Raw genomic sequence first — 11,228 nt, 5'->3', positions numbered from 1 at the left:
ACTAAAATGTTTATTCACGATACATAAGTATAGGGTGTCCCAATAAGAGTGCACGTTTTAATTGGTAAATAAAAGTAATAATTTATTTTAAACTGAGTGTTATTTATATTTTAATGTAAAGCTAATACACTGCAATTAAATGTGAAAAATATCTGGCAAGTGGTCGCCTCGACTTTCGTGACAGACTCTTATTCGTTTTGAGAAATTTTCAATTACATTTTCACATAATTGCGGCCCAATTTCGCTAATAATACGTCTTATTTCGTTTTTCAACTGTGGAATTGTTGTTGGGTTATTAGCGTATACGAGGGATTTTAAAAAACCCCAAAGAAAAAAGTCACAAGGCGTTAAATGACACGACCGGGAAACTTTATTTGCAACAATTGAATTGCTTCACGTGTAGTGTGACATGTCGCACCATCCTGTTGGTACCACATACCGCTCGTATCCATACCATCCAATTGAAGCCATAAAAACTCAGTGAGCATATTACGATAGCGTTCGCTGTTCACGGTAACTGCATTTTCAGCCTCGTCCTCTAAGAAGTACGGTCCAATTACTCCACCTGTCCAAAGTCCGCACCAAACAGTGACTCTTAATAGATGCATTTTCTTCTCATAAATGACTCTTTCGGGAGGATTTTCTTCGCTCCAAATTCGGCAATTTTGTTTATTAACAAAGCCATTAAGGTGAAAGTGTGCCTCATCGGTAAAATTTTTTTCGAAAAATCGACATCCATTTGTTGTTTTTGCAATACCCAAGAAAAAAATGTACAGCGCGTCGCATGGTCCACTGGCTTTAATTCTTGGGTCAATTGAATCTTATAGGCATGTAAATGAAGATCTTTTGTTAGAATTCGGTGGGTAGTGCTCTTCGAAAGGTGCAACTGCTGACGGATAGATGTTCCCGGATTCTCGCCAACACTTTCACGCACTGCGGCAATATTTTCAACAGAACGGCTAGTACGGTGACGCACTGGTGTTTTTACATCCACGACAGAACCATTTTGTTCAAATTTATCAATTAGTCTTTGGACGGTCGTGTGATTTGGTGCATCGTGTCGACCAAAAATGCCCCGAAATTTACGAACTGTTTCCGCAAAACAATCTCCTTATTTGTAGTGTGTTTTAACAGTAATAATTCGTTTTTCGACCGTATATCGTTCCATGGCTACTAATCGCAAACTGTTTACATTATTCTTTTCAGTTTTTTTTTTGACATACTGCGATAAAATAAGAATGCTGCGCAATTCAAAACGTGCGTTCCTATTGGGACACCCTTTATAATCAAACTATTTTTATGTGCATATGTATACAAAAGTGTAACAGTAAATTAAGGAAAATTACTAGAATACAAAATTAAATTAAACACAAACATATAATGACAAAGACACTATAAGTGATTTATGTTTTAATATCAGAGGAACAATTAAATGATATACATATACTGAATTAGTATTAAAATTATGTTGCATAAATTCGTCAATAGAATAAAATACTCTGCCATTTAATTAAATTTTAATCTTTTCTTTTTCTGCAGTTAGGCTTTTTATTAGTTTAAGGCATAGGCATCAGGTGGTACAACTGGTCGATTTTAACTCATTCGAAGATCTACTAACTAATGAATTAAATAAAAGCCTACTATATTTTGACAGTTATAATATGGGCAAGTTGATTGTTATATTAACATTATGCCTACTAACCGTTATGACTACATGATTATGTTATTGCTTTTTGAGTGTCAAGCGTATAAGTCTCTCCTACAGTTGCCATAACGGTGAGCAATAATTAAAATAAACATAAATAATGAGACCATTCAGAGCGGAAAAAATGATTTATTTTTATTACTTTTAACTTATTGAACAAGCCCGTTATGACATCTTTTACAAAGACTTTGAGAGGTCTTGAATTTTAATTCATCCAAAGGAGAGTCTCCGTCTGATCGATCCGTTGTTGTATATTGGTTATAAGAAGAAACATACGCCTTTTCCAAGTAACTCCTTTAGTTTTAATCACAATTATGATTATGAATGTTATGATCAATGTCTTCTATTTAATTCAATGAAATGCCAAATAACTTCACAAAGTTCCCTTATAAAAAAAGTATAACCGGGACCACTGCAATGGATTTGAAAATTACTAATCATCATTCAGGCTCTTATTGGCTGGTAAAGCAGTTAAGCGATTATATCGGTTATATTTCTCAATATCAAGAGTGTCAAAGAGTGAATGAAGCAATTGTCAACCAAGGGATATCCAATAGATAATTGTGTTTAAACCCTGAGCATAGCTTGAAAAAGGTTACAAAAACTTCAGAATTCGTGCCTAAGACTTATGTATTTGGCGTAAGGAGAGGGAAGCATATTTCTCATAAGGATGCAGGCTGGTTAAATATTTTCAATCGACGAGTATTACATCTTATTTGTTGATTTATAAATTACTTAAGTGGAAGTCTCCATCATATTTGCATAGAAAGATTAGATTCCGAACGGATGTACATAACCTAAATATTAGAAGAAAAAATTTCGGCGCACAATAGGGAATTATTTTAAAAGTCATTTTCATACTTGATTGCACACTATATAAATACCTTTAAAATAAATGATTTTACATTGTGTAAGACCCTGTTTATTTTCTAAAGAATTGAAATATTTTTCTTAGTCATTAAGATGAAATTTATCGGTCTGACCGAAAAGAGGTCCAGGATATTTACAAAACTAAAGCTAGCTCAGCGGTACCGTAAGTAACCAAATACGGTTTACACTTAGCGTTTCCCCTCGGGAATTATTTTTATGGGTTTCGATAAAAGAGTGAGATAAATATTTGGTTTATAAAATTCATTTGAGTTTTGGTCACTAAAGAGTGAAGTTATTTAATAAAAACAATAAAGGGTGTTGCGACGTGAAATAAGCTGTGTTGGTTTGGTGTAGTGTTTTACTACAAGAAAGGGTGAGTGTTATCACAGAGTATGCTTATTTCTATCTTATTGATTACACCGATATTTTACCTTTTTAATTAAAAATGTGATTAATGAAATATTTTAATGACCGATTGTTGTTTGTCTTGCTTGTGTTGTTGTGACGATTGTTTATTGTTTCTTGTTAAGATACTGAGCTGGTCTGGGACCATTGCACAGCTCGTTGTATTTAACAAGGCTTTGTATCTGGAAAGGACCCTCGCGTTTTGGTGTCCATTGCACCCCTCAGTACAAAGTGTGTTATCGTCAGGTGGTCTAGATCGGAGATTGCTGTCTCAATCTCATGTTTTATGATAATGTTTTTTGGTAGCATTTTGGCTACGGTTTGTGAGTAATGTAGTGCTCACGTTTTGGCATATTGAACGATTGTATATCATTCAATATCAGTACGTTGTCGTTACTGGGACATTTAACAATCGGATAAAAATAATAAATTGGTGAATAATGAATTTTGGGATATTTAAGTTAAATGGTTAAATTTTGGTGAACATTAATTAAATGGTTATCGTAAAAGTATAATCACTGAGCAAGTTTAAAACATATTAAAACATATTTTTCATATTAATGAGTTTTGCTTAATATTTTTATTATTAATTAATTTTATGGGAATAAGTGTGCTCAGGTTACTTTTATTATTTCAGGTCTACACGTCACCATCTCTACTTTAGAGTCGCCCAAGCGTCCAGTTGTTTTACAAGGTGTTTATTCTATTTTTATGATTTATTTTGGACTATTTTGAATTTATTTAACGTATTAAAAATTATACAATTATTTAAATGATGCTCACAGGTTTTAATTATTACAGAATTTTTCAGAAGTGGGATAAAGAGCAAATAAACACCGGGCGTGACTCTAAGGTTTGATGGTGTTGGTAGACATTTATGGTTTAAAGAAAAAAAATAAATAATAATAATAATAATAATAATAATAATAATAATAATAATATTTAGTTTGTGTTGCATTGTTATGAATATTACGAGTATTTATTTTGTTTTTTTTTTTTCTCTTTTAAAGATTTTTAAATACCGCATACATTTACATCCTTTTTCTTGGTTAACATGAGTCGTAAACGAGCGCGTGATCTTTCATTGTCTGATGACATGAATAACGTAGGTAGTACTTGTAGTGGACAGGGCGAAAATCAAAATAATGATTTTAATCGATTCACTAACATGATGGAAGAATTTTTTAAGAGCAATTCTAATTCTCGTAAAGCGGAAACATCTGTTAGGGGAGATGTTATACCGATTTTTAATCCCGAAGATAGTGATCAGATTGATAGGTTACAAGGTGGTGTATACTTTACCAGTTTAGATATGAAAGCAGGTTACCATCAAATCCCAGTCGCAGAAAATTCCAAACGATACACTTCATTTGTTACACCTTCCGAACAATACGAGTTTAACCGAATGCCATTTGGCTTAACGAATTCACCCCGAATTTTTCAGCGATTTATGAACCAAATACTAAAACCTGCTGCTAGTTACGCTGCCGTTTATTTAAACGATATTCTTTTACATAATAGCACAATAGATCAAGCACTTCACAGTTTAGAAAATATCCTACATATATTTCGCGCCGAAGGTTTAACACTAAATCTAAAAAAGTGTTCGTTTTTAATGAGTTCAGTTTCATTTTTGGGTTTTGAAGTGGGTCAAAGTGAAGTACGCCCAGGTAAAGAAAAGATTAAGGCCGTTGAACAATTTCAACCCCCAACATCTGTGCACCAAGTGCGACAATTTATAGGGCTGACAGGGTACTTTAGGCACTTTGTAAAAGATTATGCTATAATAGCAAAGCCGTTAACCACATTAACGAAGAAATCTGTTAAATGGAATTGGGGTGAACATGAGATGAACGCTTTTAGAAAATTACAATCAGAATTAATTAAAAGACCAATTTTAACATTGTTTGATCAAACTTTACCTACCGAAGTTCACACCGACGCGAGTATGTTAGGTTTAGCTGGAAATCTTTTACAATTACATCCAGACGAACGTTTTCATCCAGTAGCTTATTATAGTAGACAAACCATAGGGGCAGAGCAGAATTATTATTCTTACGAGTTGGAAACTTTGGCAGTTGTTGAAAGTTTAAAGAAATTTCGAAGCTATCTTCTAGGAATTGATTTCACTGTAGTTACAGATTGTAATTCTTTAAAGGCAAGTAGTGAAAAGAAACAAATTATTCCAAGAATTGTACGATGGTGGCTTCAACTTCAAGAATTCCGTTTTGATGTTAAATATAGACCAGGCAATCGAATGAAACACGTGGACGCTCTGAGTCGTAACCCTTCTTCTACTGAGCAATCACCAAATACGTTAAATATATTCCATATCGAACAAGCGGATTGGGTGCTCTCTAGACAACTTACCGATTCTAAGATTAATGAAGTAAAACAAGTTTTATTGAGACCTCCACAAGTGTGTGACGTAAGCCAGAAGATCGCCGGTGGATCTAAGCTTTCAGAAGCCGTATTGATGATCGCTGATTAGTCCAGATGATTCCAGATATCTTAACAGTTGTTGGTTGACTGCTTTCTCCATAATCTTCGATATAACTGGAACTAGTGCAATCGGGCGGTAATTGGACGGCATCGTCTTCTTACCCTTTTTGGGTACAGCTTGCACTTGAGCAGTTTTCCAGCTTGTTGGAAATGAGCCCTGTTTGTACGATGCCGTGAACAGTCTACATAAGGGAGGAGTCAATTCGTCTGCACAACGTTTTAGTACTAGGGCTGGAATTCCATCGGGTCCAGAAGCTTTGTTGGTGTCTACGCTTTTAGGAATTTTATTTATAATTCGTTGGGGAAACGAAATTTCTCCCATCGATGAATTCACCCTTGGCAAATATGGCGGTGTTTTGCCTTGCGAGTGCACAGTAGAATTGGACGCGAAGAGTTTACCCAGTAAGTTGGCTTTTTCCCTTGCTGTTACCGCGATAGAACCATCATCTGCTGTTAGGGGTGGCAAGGCCGACTTAGCAAATCCTTGACTAACGGCTTTCGATACCGACCAGAAAGATCTTGTTCCATTTGGGCAGTTTAGCAATTTGTTTTTGATCCTGTTGTTGTGACTCTCTTTGCATTCATCAATAATTCGCTTGCAGCTATTTCTGGAGGTTAAAAAGTTTCTCCAATTTTCAGTGGAAGGATGTTGACGCCATTTGCGATATGCTGCGTTTTTAGTGTTTACTGCCTTTTTGCAATTCAGGTTGAACCATTGCTTGTTGTTTGATCTGCATTTAGTAGAAAAAGGGATATAAGCTTCCATTCCTGCCAAGATCGTCTGTGTAATTTGGTTTGCACATTCTGAGATGTTATTGGTTCATTCGATTTTTGTATAACAAACGTAATTCTGGGAGAAAGAAATGATTTCTTTATCCAATTCGAAAAGATTGTCATCCATTTAATATGTTTCATATTGATCATCTAGGACCTTTCCCTAAAAGTAAAAAATCAAATGTGTATCTGATTGTTGGCATTGATGCTTTTACGAAATTCTGCTTTTTACAACCTGTCAAATCCACTAAAACAAAATATGTTATTGAATACCTCAAGAATATTTGTGCAACCTATGGATCTTCTAAGTTATTAATTACTGATCGAGGAAGTTGTTTTACTGCTTATCATTTCAAAAATTTCTGCTTACAAAATAATATAAAACTTGTACTCAATGCTGTTGCAACTCCACGTGCCAACGGACAAGTGGAAAGGCTAAATAGAACCATATTAGGGGCTCTTCTTTCTTCCACCTTAGAAGAAAATACTTGGGATGATAACGTTAAGAAAATTCAATTTGCAATAAATAATGTAGTAAATAAATCAACAGGAAAAACAGCCAGTCAACTTTTATTTGGATATTCACCAAGAGGATCTAGTGACAGTATTTTACTTGATGAAGTTCAACAAATTCCGGATGTTATTAATAATTTGTTAGAAATAAGAAGAGAAGCTGCTGAAAAGATAGTCTCATCTCAAGAACAACAAAAGAAATATTTTGATAAGAAAAGAAAGCGTCCGAAGAGATATAAAGTTGGTGACTTAGTCCTGATTATGAAAAATCAACCTGCCACAGGAACGAGCAAGAAACTATCTGCACCATATGACGGTCCAATGGTCATAAAAACAGTACTACCAAATGATCGCTACATAGTAGTTGATATGATGGGGTCACGTCGTCTCACTCGAAAAGCGACATATGAAAATGTTATTGCGGTTGATCGTATGCGACCCTGGGTACCAGCTGGTGGAGTTTCATCTGGTGAGTCGGATCTGAGCAGTGATGAAGAAGGAGTTCTGTCCGATCCTAATGCTGAGGATGCTGATCAACTCGAGACGAGTTGATAGCAGGATGGCCGAATGTAAGACCCTGTTTATTTTCTAAAGAATTGAAATATTTTTCTTAGTCATTAAGATGAAATTTATCGGTCTGACCGAAAAGAGGTCCAGGATATTTACAAAACTAAAGCTAGCTCAGCGGTACCGTAAGTAACCAAATACGGTTTACACTTAGCGTTTCCCCTCGGGAATTATTTTTATGGGTTTCGATAAAAGAGTGAGATAAATATTTGGTTTATAAAATTCATTTGAGTTTTGGTCACTAAAGAGTGAAGTTATTTAATAAAAACAATAAAGGGTGTTGCGACGTGAAATAAGCTGTGTTGGTTTGGTGTAGTGTTTTACTACAAGAAAGGGTGAGTGTTATCACAGAGTATGCTTATTTCTATCTTATTGATTACACCGATATTTTACCTTTTTAATTAAAAATGTGATTAATGAAATATTTTAATGACCGATTGTTGTTTGTCTTGCTTGTGTTGTTGTGACGATTGTTTATTGTTTCTTGTTAAGATACTGAGCTGGTCTGGGACCATTGCACAGCTCGTTGTATTTAACAAGGCTTTGTATCTGGAAAGGACCCTCGCGTTTTGGTGTCCATTGCACCCCTCAGTACAAAGTGTGTTATCGTCAGGTGGTCTAGATCGGAGATTGCTGTCTCAATCTCATGTTTTATGATAATGTTTTTTGGTAGCATTTTGGCTACGGTTTGTGAGTAATGTAGTGCTCACGTTTTGGCATATTGAACGATTGTATATCATTCAATATCAGTACGTTGTCGTTACTGGGACATTTAACAATCGGATAAAAATAATAAATTGGTGAATAATGAATTTTGGGATATTTAAGTTAAATGGTTAAATTTTGGTGAACATTAATTAAATGGTTATCGTAAAAGTATAATCACTGAGCAAGTTTAAAACATATTAAAACATATTTTTCATATTAATGAGTTTTGCTTAATATTTTTATTATTAATTAATTTTATGGGAATAAGTGTGCTCAGGTTACTTTTATTATTTCAGGTCTACACGTCACCATCTCTACTTTAGAGTCGCCCAAGCGTCCAGTTGTTTTACAAGGTGTTTATTCTATTTTTATGATTTATTTTGGACTATTTTGAATTTATTTAACGTATTAAAAATTATACAATTATTTAAATGATGCTCACAGGTTTTAATTATTATAATTGTCAGAAAAAACTTTTAAAGTTAACATTAAGCTGCTTCTCCTTGGTACCCACATAGCAAACACATATTATATGTACATATTATGTATGTTCATAATGTACTGACGTATATACATACAATGTCTATTTTTAATGCGCTGTTTATTTTATGGATGTAAAATAAATATACATTTGTCACACACTATGTAATACATGGAATATACTATAAGTATGAACAGTCTATATCCTGAATATAACGGATATCTAAAGTATATCCAAGGGTTACATTCTATGGATCTCTAATAAACATCTATTATATTCTTTGTATCTATTACATTTATATTTATAGAATATACAAATATATTTGTAATATTCCAGGATATGTAATAAATGTCCTTTAGGTATATGCACTCTATTTCCATGAAACATGGTCTGGATATACCATATATGTACAATTTTTGGAATTTGAAAAATAAAGAACTATTTAATTATATTACTAATTTAATTTGATTAAAACTTCCATTTTAGAATTAACCAAAAGTGTACATAAGTTTTTTTCTGTAAATACATCGTGATATTACCTGGTTGAACTTTAAACCCTTAATTTTTTTTAAAATGAAGGTCATAATTTTTTATTGAACTCCATTTATTCAACAAATTCAATTTACAAGCGATAAAACTGAAATATTTAAGAAGAGCTTGGCTCCTTACTCCTTGGTTCACTCTCATGCATGTTATTCCTATTTTGTCTAAAAATTAAAATCAAGTGTATTAATGTTTTGATTAATATTTTATGTGCAGAATTAACACATTTTTAAATTGTTTTGAAAATAGAGAAATGAAATATGCACCTTTTTTGTTTGTTTTCCAAATGTATTCTCTCCTTTGCTTTTAATTATTATAATTGTCAGAAAAAACTTTTAAAGTTAACATTAAGCTGCTTCTCCTTGGTACCCACATAGCAAACACATATTATATGTACATATTATGTATGTTCATAATGTACTGACGTATATACATACAATGTCTATTTTTAATGCGCTGTTTATTTTATGGATGTAAAATAAATATACATTTGTCACACACTATGTAATACATGGAATATACTATAAGTATGAACAGTCTATATCCTGAATATAACGGATATCTAAAGTATATCCAAGGGTTACATTCTATGGATCTCTAATAAACATCTATTATATTCTTTGTATCTATTACATTTATATTTATAGAATATACAAATATATTTGTAATATTCCAGGATATGTAATAAATGTCCTTTAGGTATATGCACTCTATTTCCATGAAACATGGTCTGGATATACCATATATGTACAATTTTTGGAATTTGAAAAATAAAGAACTATTTAATTATATTACTAATTTAATTTGATTAAAACTTCCATTTTAGAATTAACCAAAAGTGTACATAAGTTTTTTTCTGTAAATACATCGTGATATTACCTGGTTGAACTTTAAACCCTTAATTTTTTTTAAAATGAAGGTCATAATTTTTTATTGAACTCCATTTATTCAACAAATTCAATTTACAAGCGATAAAACTGAAATATTTAAGAAGAGCTTGGCTCCTTACTCCTTGGTTCACTCTCATGCATGTTATTCCTATTTTGTCTAAAAATTAAAATCAAGTGTATTAATGTTTTGATTAATATTTTATGTGCAGAATTAACACATTTTTAAATTGTTTTGAAAATAGAGAAATGAAATATGCACCTTTTTTGTTTGTTTTCCAAATGTATTCTCTCCTTTGCTCGGACTAACCATTTCTTTACATGTATTATAACATCTGCTTCCGTTGAATCTTTTGTGGATGGATTATTTCGCACAGTATCTAAATAAAAGACGAGAAACTAATATAACCAAAAAATATTTTCATTCCATTTAGCTTACCTAAAATTACAGTGGCAATTCTTAAATGTTTAAATTTTAACTTGCCCTTTGCACCATCCCAACTAAATAAAGTTCCAAGTTCATTAGTGAATATCTTGTACATCAATCTTTTGACAATTTCAGATACGTCACTACCCCCTACACGACTTAAGTACTTTGTCTAAAATATATAGTAAAAAAATATGTAATAAAGTTCATTTTATATAATATACAGGTAATGGAAAAAAGATTCTTCCTTACCAACTTTTTCATCTCATTTTGATTCAGCAGCACATTTTCCAGTGTATTAAGTTTTTCTATATCCCATGGAAATAAATTAATAAAATCTTCAAATAGCATTTCTTCATTTTCTGGTATATTTGAGGTATTTTTAAATTCTCTATTGTGATCTCCAAATCATTAACTTTTATATTTATTATATTGAATTTTCTTAGCACTTGCACTCTAAATTCTAACAAATATTTATATATATTAGGTATGCAAATAAGTCCTTTTTCCGTAACAATTTAAATATTTGCACCAACTTTTCTCCAGCTGGTTGCGTCATTTCTGTTTGCTTATGTCCGTTATCAAGTAAATTCTGTTGCAGCAATGATTTTCTAAAAATAAATCATTAAGTAATCTTGATATGTATATCAAAAATTACTTTTACCTCTTGTATATGTCTTCTTTTCTTTTGTGATAAATATCTTCTCGCTCAGAACGTCGTTGAGAATCTTGGGGTGAAAAAGTAATGGCTTCTTTAAAGGGAGAAAGAGATCTGGACCTCTTTGGCATATTAAAGTATCTGGAACTTTTATTTGCATTCCTCGAAGGATAAACTTCATAATTCGC

The 11,228-nt window shown here is 32.6% G+C and overlaps 1 long non-coding RNA gene across 1 annotated transcript; it reads right to left on the bottom strand.

Annotated features, from left to right (window-relative positions):
- Nucleotides 1-10,217: 10,217 nt before the first annotated feature.
- LOC126749119 (uncharacterized) lies at nucleotides 10,218-11,228 on the bottom strand. The gene is made up of 4 exons (XR_007664894.1): nucleotides 11,047-11,228; nucleotides 10,635-10,993; nucleotides 10,395-10,554; nucleotides 10,218-10,335 (listed from the first exon to the last, which is right to left on the bottom strand). It is a non-coding gene; the product is annotated as an uncharacterized LOC126749119 (long non-coding RNA).

Source organism: Anthonomus grandis, chromosome 22 (assembly GCF_022605725.1).
Source record: "Anthonomus grandis grandis chromosome 22, icAntGran1.3, whole genome shotgun sequence".
Lineage (NCBI taxonomy): Eukaryota > Metazoa > Arthropoda > Insecta > Coleoptera > Curculionidae > Anthonomus > Anthonomus grandis.
Note: the sequence above shows the minus strand (reverse complement) of the source record. Positions and strands in the feature narration are given on the sequence as shown.